Source organism: Anomaloglossus baeobatrachus, chromosome 3 (assembly GCF_048569485.1).
Source record: "Anomaloglossus baeobatrachus isolate aAnoBae1 chromosome 3, aAnoBae1.hap1, whole genome shotgun sequence".
NCBI classification, from domain to species: domain Eukaryota; kingdom Metazoa; phylum Chordata; class Amphibia; order Anura; family Aromobatidae; genus Anomaloglossus; species Anomaloglossus baeobatrachus.
This window is the reverse complement of record NC_134355.1, coordinates 481055286-481073177: the sequence shown is the minus strand read 5'-3', so window position 1 is coordinate 481073177 and position 17892 is coordinate 481055286.

The following is a 17892-nucleotide window of genomic DNA, read 5'->3' as shown; positions in this document are numbered from 1 at the left end:
AAGGTTAGTGGCTCTACATACAAGAAAATGTTCATGGAGTTTTTCTATGACATTTTTATTGTCAAGCTGTGAAGATTTAGGCAGTGAAATGTGAATACTATGTATTGTTATATGAAAACACAATGAAAGGAGTCACTGACTTAAAAAAAAAGTGTGCTGTAGCCTTCATCTTTGTCACATAATGCTGCATTATACTGGATAAATAGCTATTTTTCTAAAAAGCAGTGAATTACAAAGTAACTCTTAAGATGACTTTAATAACATTGTGCACTATGTGTACACGAAGTTACGTATAATATAATGTTATGATATAAAAGTGGCATCTATTTTGGAGAAGATAAAACTGCAAGGTTTCCAGGTCTAATGTCAATGTCTATTTTTTATTTGCCCTATTTTATCGAAAATATATTTGTTGTGATTACAGTGCTGTGTAATTTCAAAGAAAACAAGCTATTTACCATATATGATATATTCTGTAAATGTGAGGTACACTATATATATAAAATTATTAGAACATCTTTACATTAGAAATAAAGGAGGTTTTATAACTCTAATGACTCGCACAAAGCTAGCCTGTTTTTAGCTTCTCTAGAGGTATGTCTTTTATTCTCTTGTATGACAGCTCCTATTTATTATTGGGCAAGGTCATGGAGGGAGCAAAGACAATGCCCCAGAGCCTAATCTGTGCTAATCTCTGGGTGTTAATCCAATTGGTTTAATTAGAATTAAACCCATTCACCACAAGCAATTTTCATAGAATCATAGAATGGTAGAGTTAGAAGGGATCTCAAGGGCCATCGGGTCCAAACCCCTGCGAGTGCAGGCTTTCCTAAATCCCCTCAACCAAATGTTTATCCAGTTTCTGCTTGAAAATTTCAGTTGAGGAAGAGCTCACCACCTCCCGTGGTAACCTGTTCCACTCCCTGACTGCCCTCACTGTCAGAAAGTTTTTCCTAATGTCTAATCTTAATCTCCTTCCTTTTAGTTTCATCCTATTGCTTCTTGTACTTCCTTGTGCTAATGAGAATAGGGTAGTTCCCTTTGCACTGTGACTACCTTTCAGATATTTGTAGACCTCTATAAAGGTACCATCACACATAACGAGATTGCTAGTGAGATCACAGCTGAGTCATGGTTTCTGTGACACAGTAGTGATCCCGTATTGATCTTGTTATTTGTGACACCTACCAGCGATGAGGCCCCTGCTGTGGATCTCTAGTTGTTGCAGAATGGTCCAGGCCATTTTCTTCAAAGGCGATGTCCTGCTGGGCAGGACACATTGCTGTGTTTGACACTGTGTGACAGGGTCACAGTGACTGCTGAGATCGTTATACAGGTTGCTACTGTGACCTGTATAGTTCCTGCATCACTGGTAAGATCTGACTGTGTGACATCTCACCAGCAACCTCCCAGTGACTTACCTGCAATCCCTATCAGGTCGCATCGTTTTCGGGATCGCTGGTAAGTCGTTGTGTGTGACTGGGCCTTAACCCCTTAGTGACGGAGCTAATTTTCACCTTAATGACCAGACCAAATTTTGCAATTCTGACCAGTGTTACTTCATGAGGTTATAACTCTAAAAATGCTTCAATGGATCCCGGTGATTCTGAGAATGTTTTTTCGCCACATATTGGACTTCATGTTAGTACCAAATTTAGGACAATATTTTTTGCATTTATTTATGAAAAAAATTGAATTTTGGCAAAAATTTTGAAAATTTAGCAATTTTCAACTTTTGAATTTTTATACCGTTAAACCAGAGATTTCTATGACACAAAATAGTTAATAAATAACATTTCCCACATGTCTACTTTACATCAGCACAATTTTGGAAACAAAATTTTTTTTTGTTAGGAAGTTAGAAGAGTTCAAAGTTTGTCAGCGATTTCTCATTTTTACATCAAAATTTACATAACCATTTTTTTAGGGACCACATCACATTAGAAGTGACTTCGATAGGCCTAGATGACAGAAAATACCCAAAAGTGACACCATTCTAAAAACTGCTGCCCCCAAAGTACTCAAAACCATATTCAAGAAGTTTATTAACCCTTCAGGTGCTTCACATGAACAAAAGCAATGTGGAATGAAAAAAAGCAAAAATTAAATTTTACCTAAAAATGTTGCTCTAACCCAAATTTATTCACTTTTAGAAGAAATAACACAATAAAATAGACCACAAAACTTGTTCCCCACTTTCCTATGAATGCACGGATACCCCACATGTGGTCAGAAATCTCTGTTTGGACAAATGGGAGGGCTCGGAACAGAAGGAGCAATATTTGAATTTTGGAAAGAAAATTTGGCTGAAATAGATTGCGGGCTCCATGTTGCATTTATAGGTCCGCTAAGGTACCTAAACAAAAGAAACCCCTCACAAGTGATGCCATTTTGGAAACTAGACCCCTCAAGGCTTCTATCTAGGGGTATAGTGAGCATTTTGGATCCACAGGTACTTCACAGAGTTTGTTAACGTTACGTTGTCATATTGAAAATTTTAATAATTTTCTCAAAAATGTTGCTTCAGCATCAATTTTCTCACTTTTTCAAGAGGTAATTCCAAAAATTTGATCTCAAGGTTTGTTACCCACTTTTTTATGAGAGCGGTGATACCTCACATGTGGTCTGAAACCTTTGTTTGGACAAATGGGAGGGCTTGGAACGGAAGGAACAATATTTGAATTTTGGATAGGAAATTTGGCTGAAAAAGATTGCGGGCACCATGTCGCATTTGGAGGTCCCCTAAGGTACCTAAACAGCAGAAAACTCACGCAAGTGACCCCATTTTGGAAACTAGGCCCCTCAAGGAATTTATCTAGATGTTTGGTGAGTACCCTGAACCCCCAGGTGCTTCACAGAATTTTACAATATTGAGCCATGAAAATAAAAAAATAAAATTTTACCACAAAATTGTTATTTCAACCAGGTAGCTTTTTTTCACAAGGGTAACAGTAAAAAAATCACCATAAAATTTATTGTGCAATTTCTCCTGAGTTTGGTGATACCTTATATGTGGTGGAAATCAACTGTTTGGGTACACGGCGGGGCTCGGAAGGGAAGGAGTGCCATTTGACTGCAAAATTGTCTGGAATCAATAGTGGACGCCATGTTGCATTTGGAGAGCCCCTGAGGTGCCTAAAAAGTGAAGCTCCTCAACATGTGGCCACATTTTGGAAAATGGACCCCACAAGGAATTTATCTAGATGTTTGGTGAGTACCCTGAACCTCCAGGTGCTTCACAGAAGTTTATAATGTTGAGCTGTGAAAATAAAAAAATACATTTTAACCACAAAATTGTTATTTCAACCAGGTAGCTTTTTTTTACAATAGGAAAAGGAAAAAAATCAGCATAAAATTTATTGTACAATTTCTCCTGAGTTTGGCGATACCTTATATGTGGTGGAAATCAACTGTTTGGGCGCATGACAGGGCTCGGAAGGGAAGGAGTGCCATTTGACTGCAAAAGTGGCTGGAATCAATAGCGGACGCTATGTTGCATTTGGAGAGCCCCTGAGGTGCCTAAACAGTGAAGCTCCCCAACATGTGGCCCCATTTTGGAAAATAGACGCCTGAAGGAATTTATCTAGATGTTTGGTGAGTACCCTGAACCCTCAGGTGCTTCACAGAAGTTTATAATGTTGAGCTGTGAAAATAAAAAAATACATTTTTACCACAAAATTGTTACTTCAACCAGGTAGCTTTTTTTTTTACAAGTGTAAAAGGAAAAAATTTAGCATAAGATTTATTGTGCAATTTTTCCTGAGTTTGCTGATACCTTATGTGTGATGAAAATCAACTGTTTGGGTGCACAGCAGGGCTCGGAAGGGAAGGAGCGCCATTTGACTGCACAATTGGCTGGAATCATTAGCAGACGCTATGTTGCATTTGGAAAGCCCCTAAGGTGCCTAAACAGTGGAGGTCCCCCACAAGTGACCCCATTCTGGAAACACGACACCTCAAGGCTTTTATCTAGGTGTATAGTGAGCAGTTTGAATCCAAGAATACTTCACTGAATTTGATAAGCTTAGGTTGCTGTATTGAAAATTTTCATTTTTTTCACAAAAATGTTGCTTTAGCATCATATTTATTACTTTTTCAAGAGGCAACAACAAACCGTGGACCCAACAGGTTGTTATCCAATGTCTTATGAGCACAGGGATACCCCACATGTGGCCAAAAACCTCTGTTTGGATAAATAAGAGGGTTTGGATTGGAAGGAGCACCATTTGAATTCTGGAAAAGTTGAAATAAATTGTGGGCACCATGTCACATTTGCAGGCCCCCTTGGGTACCTATACAGCAGAAACCCCCCACAAGTGACCCCATTTTGGAATCTGGATTTTATTCAGGAGTATAGTAAGCATTTTGAATCCACAGGTACTTCACAAAAATGTTGCTGTAGCCACAAATTTCTCACATTTAGGCTATGCGGCCATGATCCAGTGACACGGCGTCTAGTACACAGTGTCAGCCTTCCTGCAGAGATGTGAGTGTTATCCACGGGAGAACGCAGCTGCCCATGCCCACGATTTGGGTTCAGACCGCTGTGTAGCTCTATGCTACTTGCAGAGAATACTCTTGTCTCCGCAGCATATATTTATATGCTGAGGCTCGGGAAGCTGCGCACAGGTCAGTGTATGCTGCGGAGAAGAGAAGCACAGTGGGCACGGGATTTCTAAAAATCCTTCTACTGTGCTTCTAGTGCACAACGCAGCGTTATGGACGCAGGGAAAACACTGCGCCCAAAACGCTGCAAACCCTGATCGTGGGCGCCCAGCCTAAAATGCTACAATGGATGAATGGATAGATGTCAAACAAATATAACGTCCCACTTCCTTTATATTCTAAGCTGGCGCCCTTTAGTGCCTTTCATGTGGCACTAAAGAATGCCAAGCCTTGTATTTAGCCCCCCAAAAAATTAATAATTAAAATAAACGACGTGGGGTCCCCCCTATTTTTGATAGCCAGCTAGGGTAAAGCAGACAGCTGTAGCCTGCAAACCACAGCTGACAGCTTCACCTTGGCTGGTCATCAATTTGGAGGGCTCCCCAGGCGTTTTTTTTTTTAAAAAACAAACAAACAAACGTGTGGTCCCCCCCAAATTAGATCACCAGCCAAGGTGAAGTGGACAGATGGAGTCTGGTATTCTTAGGGCGGGAAGAGCCATGGTTATTGGACTCTTCCCAGCCTAAAAATAGCAGGCTGCAGCCGCCCCAGAAGTGGCGCATCCATTAGATGCGCCAATCCTGGCGCTTCGCCCCAGCTCTTCCCGCGCCCTGATGCAATGGCAAACGGGGTAATATACGGGGTTGATACCAGCTGTAATGTCACCTGGCATCAAGCCCTAGGGTTTGTGATGTCACTGCATCTAAACAGATACCCGACATCACTAACCCAGTCAGTAATAAAAAAAAATAAAGACAAAAAAAAATTTATTTGAAAAAAAACTCCCCGAAACATTCCCTTTTTCACCAATTTATTGAAAATAAACAAATTCCGGTCACTGTAATCCATTTTGGAGGTCCCTCGATGACTCTGGACCTTCTAGAATATGGGTGGCACGTTAAGGGAACGTATCCCCCATTTTCTGGAAGAGCAAGCTCTCCATGAGCAGTGTGGGTGCAGTAATCTGAGAATACTGCACTCACACTGCCCCGGTCCAACCTAGGGCAGAGTGACCTGCAGTAATTTCATTCCAGAATATGAGGGGCACGCTCACAGAACGTACCCCCCATTTACTAAAACAGCAGGCTCTCCATGTGAGGAGTGTGGCTGCAGATTACTGCACTCACTCTCCCCCGGTCCACAGTGCAGCAGCATGTGCAGCAGTGAGGTCAGCGTCCCTGCTTGCAAGGATCCAGCTGACAGCCGCTGTCTGCACATGCGCCGCCAGCTTTCCAGAAGGAGGAGGAGTGATCGCTGGGATGGAGCAGAAACAGGTAACGGGGAAGACCGGGGGCTGACGGGGGCTGACGGCGGGAGACCTGGCGGGACCTGGGGACAACTTTTCTGTCGCATGTGACGTGTCACATGCGGCAGAAAGAGCAGGATGAATGCGGCCGTGCGCTACTGTGCGCTGCGTGCTGCCATCTTGCATGCTCTGGAGGGGAGGGGGGATTGCTCTGGAGAACCGGAGGGGGCTCCGGGGGACCAGAGGGCTCCAGTGTCCCGGAGGAGGGGTCAGGGGAGGACATTTCCCAGCGATCTGAAATGTTTGATCATTTCAGATCAGAGGGAAATGAACACAGAGCCGGCGGCGGCTGCAGTTTTCGGCGCGCGTCGGCGCCATTTTGGATGTTCCGGAGGGGGTGGGGGTGGTGGAGGTTATTTCTCCGGTAACGGGGGCTTTTGGGGCACTATGGGCTTATACTTCTTTATCATCTGACATGTTTGATCATGTCAGATGAGAAAGAAATCAGTATTATTTGCCGTTTTTTTTTTTTATGTGATTGACGGTATACGGTGTATACCGGCGATCACATTATGGGGGTCCAAAAAAAAACACCCCGATTCATAATCTTGGGGGTCTCAGCTACCTCCAGTAGCTGAAACCCCAAGATTTTCCGTCTCTGGGGGGCGCTACAAGCTTTTTCCGGCCTGACGTCTCAAGACGTCGGAACAGAATAAGTACCCTGTTTTTCCGACGTCTTGAGTTGTTAGGCCGTCGCTATGGGGTTGTCTCTTCTCAGCCTTCTCTTTTTCAAACTAAACATCCCTAGTTCTTTTAGCCGGTCTTCATATGACATGGTTTGCAGACCTTCTACCATCTTGGTGACTCTTCTCTGGACTTGCTTTAATATATTGATGTCTGAATTGGAGCGCCCAGAATTGTACACAGTATTCCAGGTGGGGTCTGACCAGGGCAGAGTAAAGGGGAACAATTACCTCTCTTGATCTAGATTCAATGCTTGTCTTAATACATCTCAGAATTTTGTTGGCCTTTTTAGCTGCAGTACCGCACTGTTGGCTCATGCTGAATTTGGGATCTACTATTATGCCCATGTCCTTTTCCCCGCACCATCACCTAGTTCTATTCCTCCCATACCATATATGCTTTTTACATTTCTTTTACCCAGATGTAGGACTTTGCATTTTGTTAAAAACCATTCTGTTCTCCGTTGCATTTTATGTTTTTGTCTTCTCCTTCCCTTTTACCAAGAGCCATAACTTTTACTTTTCAAGCCATATAGAAGGGCTTGCTTTTGCAGGACGAGTTGTACTTTTAAAGGACACTTTTATTCTGTCACATAGTGTACTGGAAAATGAGGAAAAAATACTAAATGCGGTGAAATTGAAAATAAAAGTGCAATTCCACAATGGTTTTTTTGGGGGGGGGGTTATTTACTATGTTCCATATATGGTAAAAATAACAATTCAATATGATTCCCCAGGTCAGAGCGAGTATGCAGGTACCAAACATGTATAGTTTTTGTTAATTTAAGTGGTAGACAAATGAGAACTTTGTAAAAAAAATTACCTTTTGTCGCCATTTAGCGAGACCCATAACTAGAGATGAGCGAACCGGTCCCGGTTTGGCTTGAGTTCGGTTCGCAGAACGGAGGTCTCATTCGAGTTCGGTTCGTCGAACGTTCGACGAACCGAACTCGAACTGCATAGGAAACTATGGCAGGCAATCACAAACACATAAAAACACCTAGAAAACACCGTCAAAGGTGTCCAAACAATTCACAACACAACACAAACACATGGGAAAGTGACAAGGACATATACTCATGCGAAAACAAAAGAGCTGGACAAGGAAAAAGAGGAGGACACACAGATATATGAGTATATGCAAGGAAACGTCGATGCCATTATTGTGCAACTTGAGCCCTACTCATTTTAGGCTTTCAATCTGGATAAATTGCCTGAGCTTGCCACGTACGCCTTGGGGATCTTGTCGTGTCCTGCAGCCAGCGTTCTCTCGGAACCTGTCTTCAGTGCTGCTGGGGGTCTGCTGGCAGATAAGCACACGTGTCTGTCCACTGACAATGTGGACATGGCTCTCAGAGGACTTTTCTTCCCCTGGGTCAGCCAGGGGAGGCGAAAGGCACGCGTATTTTTGAGAGTGCTTCATGCAAAGCATCTGTTTCATTTTGAAAAGGGGGATCAAGTGATGCCAGTCAAGTGGGGTGTGTGTGGCCCAATTAGTGGAAACGAGGGAGACTGTGGTTGGAGTCCCCTCGCTTTTGAAAAAAGAACCAAGATGAACAAGTCATGGCTCTCAGAGGACTTTTCTTCCCCTGGGTCATCCAGGGGAGGTGAAAGGCACGCGTATTTTTGAGAGTGCTTCATGCAAAGCATCTGTTTCATTTTGAAAAGGGGGATCAAGTGATGCCAGTCAAGTGGGGTGTGTGTGGCCCAATTAGTGGAAACGAGGGAGACTGTGGTTGGAGTCCCCTCGCTTTTGAAAAAAGAACCAAGATGAACAAGTCATGGCTCTCAGAGGACTTTTCTTCCCCTGGGTCATCCAGGGGAGGTGAAAGGCACGCGTATTTTTGAGAGTGCTTCATGCAAAGCATCTGTTTCATTTTGAAAAGGGGGATCAAGTGATGCCAGTCAAGTGGGGTGTGTGTGGCCCAATTAGTGGAAACGAGGGAGACTGTGGTTGGAGTCCCCTCGCTTTTGAAAAAAGAACCAAGATGAACAAGTCATGGCTCTCAGAGGACTTTTCTTCCCCTAGGTCATCCAGGGGACGTGAAAGGCACGCATATTTTTGAGAGTGCTTCATGCAAAGCATCTTTTTCTTTTTCCAAAGGGTTGTCAACTGATGCCAGTCAAGTGGGGTGTGTGTGGCCCAATTAGTGGAAACGAGGGAGACTGTGGTTGGAGTCCCCTCGCTGTGTTTTACATTATTTTCGAAGGGCATGACATGCCTAAGAGGTTGAGTTTCATCATCTGCAACTTGTTGGCAACAGAAAGGCTGCCTTTATACCCTTTTGAGACCGAGGATTTTCGAGTCCTTATGCCCATTGCAGTGTCCCAAGAGCCGATGGCCAGTCGTCACTCCTTCTCCAAGAAAGGCGTGCCCGCGCTACCACAGCAGGTCGCACACAACCTCACCGATTCCTTGAGATCTCTGTGTGTGACAGGGTGCATTTCACCACAGATACTTGGACCAGTAAGCATGGACAGGGGAGTTACATGTTGCTGACTGGGCACTGGGTAGCTATGGTGAGAGATGGAGAAGGGTTTGCTGTACAAGTCTTGCCGTCCCCACGACTTGTGTGTCAATCCTTCCTCTGTATGTACAAGTTCCTCCACTACTTCTGCCTCCTCAACCTCGTGTGGGTCTTCCACCTCGGCCCAAACCCTGTGTGGTCAGTCCACCCTTCCTTGTAACTGCGCCCAAGGAATCCCACACACCTCCTTACTATGCTGGCAGCAGAGCTCAAGGCCATCAGGCGGTCAAATGTTTACTTTGAAATGTAGGGGAAATGTGAGACACCGCTGAGGAATTGTGGACGGTTAGCTCTGGAGAGTGAGACCGAGTTTCATCAATGGTTGTCTCCACTCAACCAGCAGCCAGGGAAGGTCGGGTGCGACAATGATGCAAACCAGTCTGCGACCCTTCTTCAGGGCAATGTGGCACACGCGCCTTGTATGGCTCACGTGTTGAACCTGGTTGACCAGCAATTTTTAAAACACTATCCCGGCCTACATGGCCTTCTGAGCAGGGCACGGTGTAACGCCTGCCTGGATCGACACACTCAGATGGGCTGTAAAGGATAGGCTAGAGGCAAGCCACTCACCAAGCTGGACACCCAGAACCCTGAAACACTTTAACCCCTATACAGTGATTTGGAATTACACAGGGCCCAAGTTGATCAATACCTGTGGAAGGCTGCAGTTCCAGAGAATAGTAGTCATGCAGGGTCAAAAACATTAATTGAGGAAGAGGAACAGAATGGGATGGCCAGGACTTAATCAGAAAACAAGCAGAGGTGAAATGCGGATCGGCCAACGAGGTACATAAACAGCAAGCAGGAAAAGTAGTCAGGTAATAAGCACACAAACTCATAAAACTGAACTGGGGGTAACAGTAACAAAAGGTTCATAGCTTTGTCTGGCAGTGGTCTGCAGACAGGAGGGGCCTAAAAAAGGGTGTGGTGTCTTCCCATTGGTTGTAGCTGAATGATGGTACTTCATCTGTGAGATCCCCCCCACCTACATTCAGCCTGTGGTTCTGTATCTGTCAAGGTAACGCAACCCAGTGGGTGACCATAACCTGCGTCCACCTGCGCCGCAGGCATCAACTCCTTTCCCATCATCAGCACTATGCACGAAAGGAACACGTTGTCACCTGGCGACCGGAGTACAAATTGATTGAGTGGACTACGTTGGTGACTTAACAGCCGTGTGCGGCAATGATGCAAACCTGTCTTCCCGCCCTTCGTCAGGGAAATGTGACACACGTGCCTTGTATGGCTCACGTGTTGAATCTGATTCTCCAGCAATTTTTAAAATACCATCCCGGCCTACATGGCCTTCTGCAGCGGGCACGCTGCTATGTGCTCACTTTCATCCTTCGCACCCAGCAGCTCAACACCTTTCATCGCTCCTGAAGTTTTAGGGTCTGGCGGTTAAACGCCGGAAATGTGATGTTCTGACATGCAGGAATTTGAATCTGCACATGTTGCAGCGTGTGTGGCAGCACCGCAGAGCCCTGCTAAAATACGGTATGACGTATACCCTGGGATAACTTGATCCAGAGGTGGTGCAGATCACGCTGCTGGAGTGGTGTCAGATCAAGGACCTATGCACCCTTCTACACAGTTTACAAATGTCGACGAAGATGTTTAGCACTGGCGATACCATTCTCAGCGTGACAATTCTGGTCATCTACAAGATGGAGCACACTGTAAGCATTATTCGGAATCAGGTGTTGGTCCAAGAGGAAGGTGAGGAAGTACAGGAGGAGCCATATGCAGAAGGGATAATAAGATCTACAAGGTCCATACGGTGAGCGGCACCTAGGCGGCAGTCATGGTGGGGGATAGGGATTAACAAGGGCGCATAGTATAAGCAAAAATTGTTGAGGAAGGTGCAGGAGCCCATGAAGAAATGGAGGACGAACTTGCGATGGGCATGGAAGACTCAGCAGATGAGTCGGAGCTTGCTCACATTTCGGTTGTGCGAGGTTGGGGGGAGAGGGCAGAGGAAGGAGGCACGATTCTCACCTCTCTGCCACCAACACACCAAGGACTTGGTCCTCCTGGATGCACAAGACACATGAGCGCCTTCTTGCTGCACTACCTACAACATGACCCTCGGATTGTACGAATTCGAAGTAATGCTAACTACTGGGTTGCCACACTGTTAGATCCCCGGTACAAGACAAAATTTGGCGAAATAATTCCTGCCATAGAAAGGGACGCACGTATACAGGAGTATCTGCAGAAGGTGGTACGGATTCTTAGATCTGCTTTTCCAGTAAACACCAGTGCTGCACAGAATGAATCTCAACGCTTTGTCATGGATAGGAGGAAATGGTCTTTTATTTGTCCACATCTGAGGGACCGAGGGCTGGCTGCTGTGCTGAGATGGCATTGAGTACGGTGTCCCTGCAGAGTTGCACTTTTGGTCATATACCAAATGAGTTGAAAAAGGACAAATGCTGGTAGAAAGGGGAACAGGTGTGTTGGAAAGGGGAAAAAAGTTTTTGTCCGTGGGTTTGTTGGTTAAGCAAAAGTAACATTGGATGAATAAACACCATCTGTTACGGTGGGACTGGCAGATTTGGATAAGGTGGTATATACTATGTTGCCGCTATATAACGAAAATTAATAAAAGAAAGAGAAAGGTATATATCCCCATCAGCAGTCAATGTCCACCGTGCTCCCAGATGGAAAAGGAGAGGTTGGCAACTGGAAGGTTAGGTGGAGGATACAGATCTGTGTGGCTATGAAACTAATAGTTGCCTGAACCGAGTTAGATGCCACTCGGATCTTGAGACTGGGAGCCCTGTTAGCGTCACAGGGTCCACACGCCCACCCAGCCCAGGAACTCCCTGTTAACAACACAGGGGCCATTCAGTACGCTGACCGTGTGCATTGGGGCCACACCTGTGGACAGCAGGTGCATCAGCAGCAGCAGGCCTGTTAATGCCACTGGGCTGCACAAGCAGGACTGGTAGGACAGGAGCTGGTCTTAACCGTTCTTCGTTACCAACTGTGGTGGCGGCCTGCATCGACGCCCTATCCCTGCCTACCTCTGGCCTAAAGCCGCAATAGGTTCAACACATGGAGGTGTGCTCTTTCGGAGCATAATAGAAGACTGCGCACCTCCTTGTTGGCTCCAGCCCGTTTTATAACCTGGGTCCACCCCAAACCAGGGTGGACCACAATGCACCTCCTGGAGACAAAAGCAGAGTGACACGTCATGAGTGGCATAACTAGCGTCCTATTTGGAACCGCAACTTCAATAATGACCTCATGGCTGCCACGACACAAACACCTCACCAGTCATCGTCTGACCATCCATAATGAGGTGACAAGTCATAGGGGCGGGCCTCTGCAAGCCATTTGGGAGTGGCCTGGCCACATCGTCAGGACACCTGATGCCCTGTTGTCTATATGGGCCCCCCACATCAGGGGCAGGGCCAAAGAGTTCATTACCGGACCTAGTCTCTGATGCAGTAAGTGTCTGAGCATGCTCAGTTGCATGAAATACAGTCTCTGAAAAAAGACTATCAGTTTTAGCATGGTGTCTAGGCACAAAACAGGACTTAGACCCGGCACGGAATGCAAGTACCTGTGCAAAGAAGCTTTTCGCACTAAGTATGGGAGCATGCGCTGTATCCCAAAATGAAGACTTAGCCTCAGGAATGGCACAGTCAGGCTGAGCATACTCACTAGGCGAAACACTGTAGTTAGGCTGCAGCTGGGATAAATCGGCACACGCATGCGCACTAGATGCCTCTCCACACTTACATGTGGAGGAGAAATTGCTCTTCGGGTGTGGACTTGGAGATGCTGTCTATGAACAGAAGGAAAAGCTAAAGGAAGCCTCACTTTCTATCCCTCCGAATTATCAAATGCAGCAATGAATTCCCTGAGTTTGCTATAACATTAGCGTAGCAAAATGTGCATGAGGGTGTCAGGCAGAGGTGCTAGAAATAGCTTGGCACCAGTGGGACAATAATGAAATACAACATCCAGTTCTTGTATGCCACTAAATGGCAGTATTTTTTGCTATCATTATAGCTTATTAAAAACAGAGCAGGAGGGTGTCATGCACAGGTGCTAGAAATAGCTTGGCACCAGTGGGACAATAATGAAATACAACAGCCAGTTCTTGTATGCCACTAAATGGCAGCATTTTTTGCTATCATTATAGCTTATTAAAAACACAGCAGAAGGGTGTCCTGCACAGGTGCTAGAAATAGCTTCGCACCAGTGGAACAATAATGAAATACAACAGCCAGTTCTATGATGCCACTAAATGGCAGTAGTTTTTGCTATCATTATAGCTTATTAAAAACAGAGCAGGAGGGTGTCATGCACAGGTGCTAGAAATAGCTTGGCACCAGTGGGACAATAATGAAATACAACAGGCAGTTCTATGATGCCACTAGATGGCAGTAGTTTTTGCTATCATTATAGCTTATTAAAAACAGAGCAGGAGGGTGTCCTGCACAGGTGCTAGAAATAGCTTGGCACCAGTGGGACAATACAGAAGTCCAACAGCCACGTTTAGGATGCCACTAAGTTCACTCAGTGTTTGCTAGTATAATGGCTTAGTAACAATGAGTTTTAGTGTGCAATGCAGGCAGACGTGCTGCAAATATCTTTGCACTAGTGGGACAATAAAAAAGTCCAACAGCCACGTTTAGGATGCCACTAAGTTCACTCAGTGTTTGCTAGTATAATGGCTTAGTAACAATGAGTTTGAGTGTGCAATGCAGGCAGACGTGCTGCAAATATCTTTGCACTAGTGGGGCAATACAGAAGTCCAACAGCCACTTTTAGGATGCCACTAAGTTCACTCAGTGTTTGCTAGTATAATGGCTTAGCTACAATGAGTTGGAGTGTGCAATGCAGGCAGACATGCTGAAAATATCTTTGCACTAGTGGGACAATACAGAAGTCCATTAGCCACGTTTAGGATGCCACTAAGTTCACTCAGTGTTTGCTAGTATAATGGCTTAGTAACAATGAGTTTGAGTGTGCAAAGGGCAGGAGGGTACAGTGCCAGGGTTGTGGGTCTCTGGGTAGAGGAAAGGAAGCTTGCCTTTATATCCCTCCTAATGGGCAAATGCAGCAAGGAAATCCCTGACCTTAGCTGCACAGACGCTGTCATCTTGTGTAGCTGTTAAACTCTGCTTTCACGGACCTGTCACCTATGGCTCTGACCTGATGTCGGTATTAGCCCTTAAAAGGACTGATAGAAACCTCTATCCCTAGTCTGTACAGCGCTGTGTATAGAGCGTACACAGCAGTATCGAAGATAGGAGCTGCGCCAGTGATGACTGACACCAAGGACGCAGAAGGCAGATAATGGCGTGCTGGAGGAAAATGTCCGGTTTTATAATGCAGGGACATGTGACATGGACATCCTATCACACATGCCGTTGCTTCTCTGGCTAAAAGTCTACTTAGCTGTGTGTGTGTCTGGAATTGGCTGACATGCTCGCCCGCCCCACTACACGCGCGCGCTTAGGGAAGGAAGACAAGGAAAAAAAAAATGGCGATCGCCATTATATATACAGCAGTGATCTGAATGCGCTGTTCCCACACACTATGCACTGAAATTTCATAATAGTGTGAGTCAAAGAGTGACTTACACTATTACAGCACAAAGCCAGCTAGGAATTAGCTGGTCTTTTTGCTGCTAGAACCGTTCTCGAACGTATCTAGAACTATCGAGCGTTAGCAAAAAGCTCGAGTTCTAGTTCGATCTAGAACAGCCCCCAAAATCACTCGAGCCGCGAACTGGAGAACCTCGAACCGCGCTCAATTGTACCCATAACGTTATCATTTTTCAGGATCTGGGGCTGTGTGATGGCTATTTTTTGCATCCTGAGCTGATGTTTTTACTAATAATATTTTGAGGTAGATACAATATTTTAATCGCTTTTTATTGCAATGTTGGGAAGACCAAAAAAACACAATCCTGGAATTTTGATCTTTTTTCTCGTTACATCGTTTAGCAATCAGATGAATTTATTTTAGATTTTAATACATCAGACACAGCAATACCAAATATGTGTCTTTTATAATATTTTATTTTTAATTTTTTTTTTTTACATTTTGGAAATCTATTTTTTTAACTTTTTACTGGCTTTAATAGTCCCCTTAGGGGACTTGAAGCTGTGATCATCCGAACGCTTGTGCTGTACACAGCAGTGCATCACATAAGTTGTTCTAAAAATGTTTAAAAAAGAGTAAAGTTTTAGTTTTGAAATGGTCCAGTCAAAGTTCTGACTTTAATCTTATAGAAATGCTATGGAAGAATCTGAAGCAAGTAGTTCATGGGAGAAAATCCACCAACATAATAAAATTGAATCTGTTTGGTAGGGAGGAATGGGCTGAAATTCCTCCAATTCGATGTGCCGGATGAATAAACAATTACCAGAAACGTTTGATGTAGTTTTTGCTGCACAAGGAGGTCACATCACATACTAAAAGCAAAGGTTCCCATAGCTTAGACACTTCCAGTCATATTTCAGTAGATCATTTTCCTCATTTAAAAAATGACAAATTCTCATAGCTTTGACTCATATGTTTGATATGGCTATCTTGTGTTAAAATCTAATGACGCCATAGGTAACATTGATGCAGAAATGTGGAAAACTTTCAATGTTTACAAACTTTGAAGCACCACAGTATATACAGTTAGGTCCAGAAATATTTGGACAGTGACACAAGTTTTGTTATATTAGCTGTTTACAAAAACATGTTCAGAAATACAATTATATATATAATATGGGCTGAAAGTGCACACTCCCAGCTGCAATATGAGAGTTTTCACATCCAAATCGGAGAAAGGGTTTAGGAATCATAGCTCTGTAATGCATAGCCTCCTCTTTTTCAAGGGACCAAAAGTAATTGGACAAGGGATTCTAAGGGCTGCAATTAACTCTGAAGGCGTCTCCCTCGTTAACCTGTAATCAATGAAGTAGTTAAAAGGTCTGGGGTTGATTACAGGTGTGTGGTTTTGCATTTGGAAGCTGTTGCTGTGACCAGACAACATGCGGTCTAAGGAACTCTCAATTGAGGTGAAGGAGAACATCCTGAGGCTGAAAAAAAAGAAAAAATCCATCAGAGAGATAGCAGACATGCTTGGAGTAGCAAAATCAACAGTCGGGTACATTCTGAGAAAAAAGGAATTGACTGGTGAGCTTGGGAACTCAAAAAGGCCTGGGCATCCACGGATGACAACAGTGGTGGATGATCGCCGCATACTTTCTTTGGTGATGAAGATCCCGTTCACAACATCAACTGAAGTCCAGAACACTCTCAGTGAAGTAGGTGTATCTGTCTCTAAGTCAACAGTAAAGAGAAGACTCCATGAAAGTAAATACAAAGGGTTCACATCTAGATGCAAACCATTCATCAATTCCAAAAATAGACAGGCCAGAGTTAAATTTGCTGAAAAACACCTCATGAAGCCAGCTCAGTTCTGGAAAAGTATTCTATGGACAGATGAGACAAAGATCAACCTGTACCAGAATGATGGGAAGAAAAAAGTTTGGAGAAGAAAGGGAACGGCACATGATCCAAGGCACACCACATCCTCTGTAAAACATGGTGGAGGCAACGTGATGGCATGGGCATGCATGGCTTTCAATGGCACTGGGTCACTTGTGTTTATTGATGACATAACAGCAGACAAGAGTAGCCGGATGAATTCTGAAGTGTACCGGGATATACTTTCAGCCCAGATTCAGCCAAATGCCGCAAAGTTGATCGGACGGCGCTTCATAGTACAGATGGACAATGACCCCAAGCATACAGCCAAAGCTACCCAGGAGTTCATGAATGCAAAAAAGTGGAACATTCTGCAATGGCCAAGTCAATCACCAGATCTTAACCCAATTGAGCATGCATTTCACTTGCTCAAATCCAGACTTAAGACGGAAAGACCCACAAACAAGCAAGACCTGAAGGCTGCGGCTGTAAAGGCCTGGCAAAGCATTAAGAAGGAGGAAACCCAGCGTTTGGTGATGTCCATGGGTTCCAGACTTAAGGCAGTGATTGCCTCCAAAGGATTCGCAACAAAATATTGAAAATAAAAAATTTTTTTTTGGGTTTGGTTTATTTGTCCAATTACTTTTGACCTCCTAAAATGTGGAGTGTTTGTAAAGAAATGTGTACAATTCTTACAATTTCTATCAGATATTTCTGTTCAAACCTTCAAATTAAACGTTACAATCTGCACTTGAATTCTGTTGTAGAGGTTTCATTTCAAATCCAATGTGGTGGCATGCAGAGCCCAACTCGCGAAAATTGTGTCACTGTCCAAATATTTCTGGACCTAACTGTATATATATATATATATATATATATATATACTGTATGCAGCATCCATCATACAGGCCTTAAAGGGAACCTGTCACCAGATTGGTCTCCTACTAGCTGTGGCCACCAACAGTGAGCTTTTATACACAACATTCTAGAATACAGCATATAAGAGCCCAGGCTGCTTTGTATAATGTAAAAAACAGCTTTACTATACTCACCTTTGGGAAGTGTAGTCTAATGTGCGGCGTTGGTCTCAGTCCGGCACCTCCTCTCTTCTTGCGATTGCTCTCCTCCTTCTTGCTTCATGTGGATGGGGTTTCCTTCGTCATCCACACAGAGTCCTCCATTTCGCTCATGTACATGCACACTTCTCTCTTTCCTGCTGCGGGCAGAGCAAAGTATTGTAATGCACAGGCACAAAAAGAAC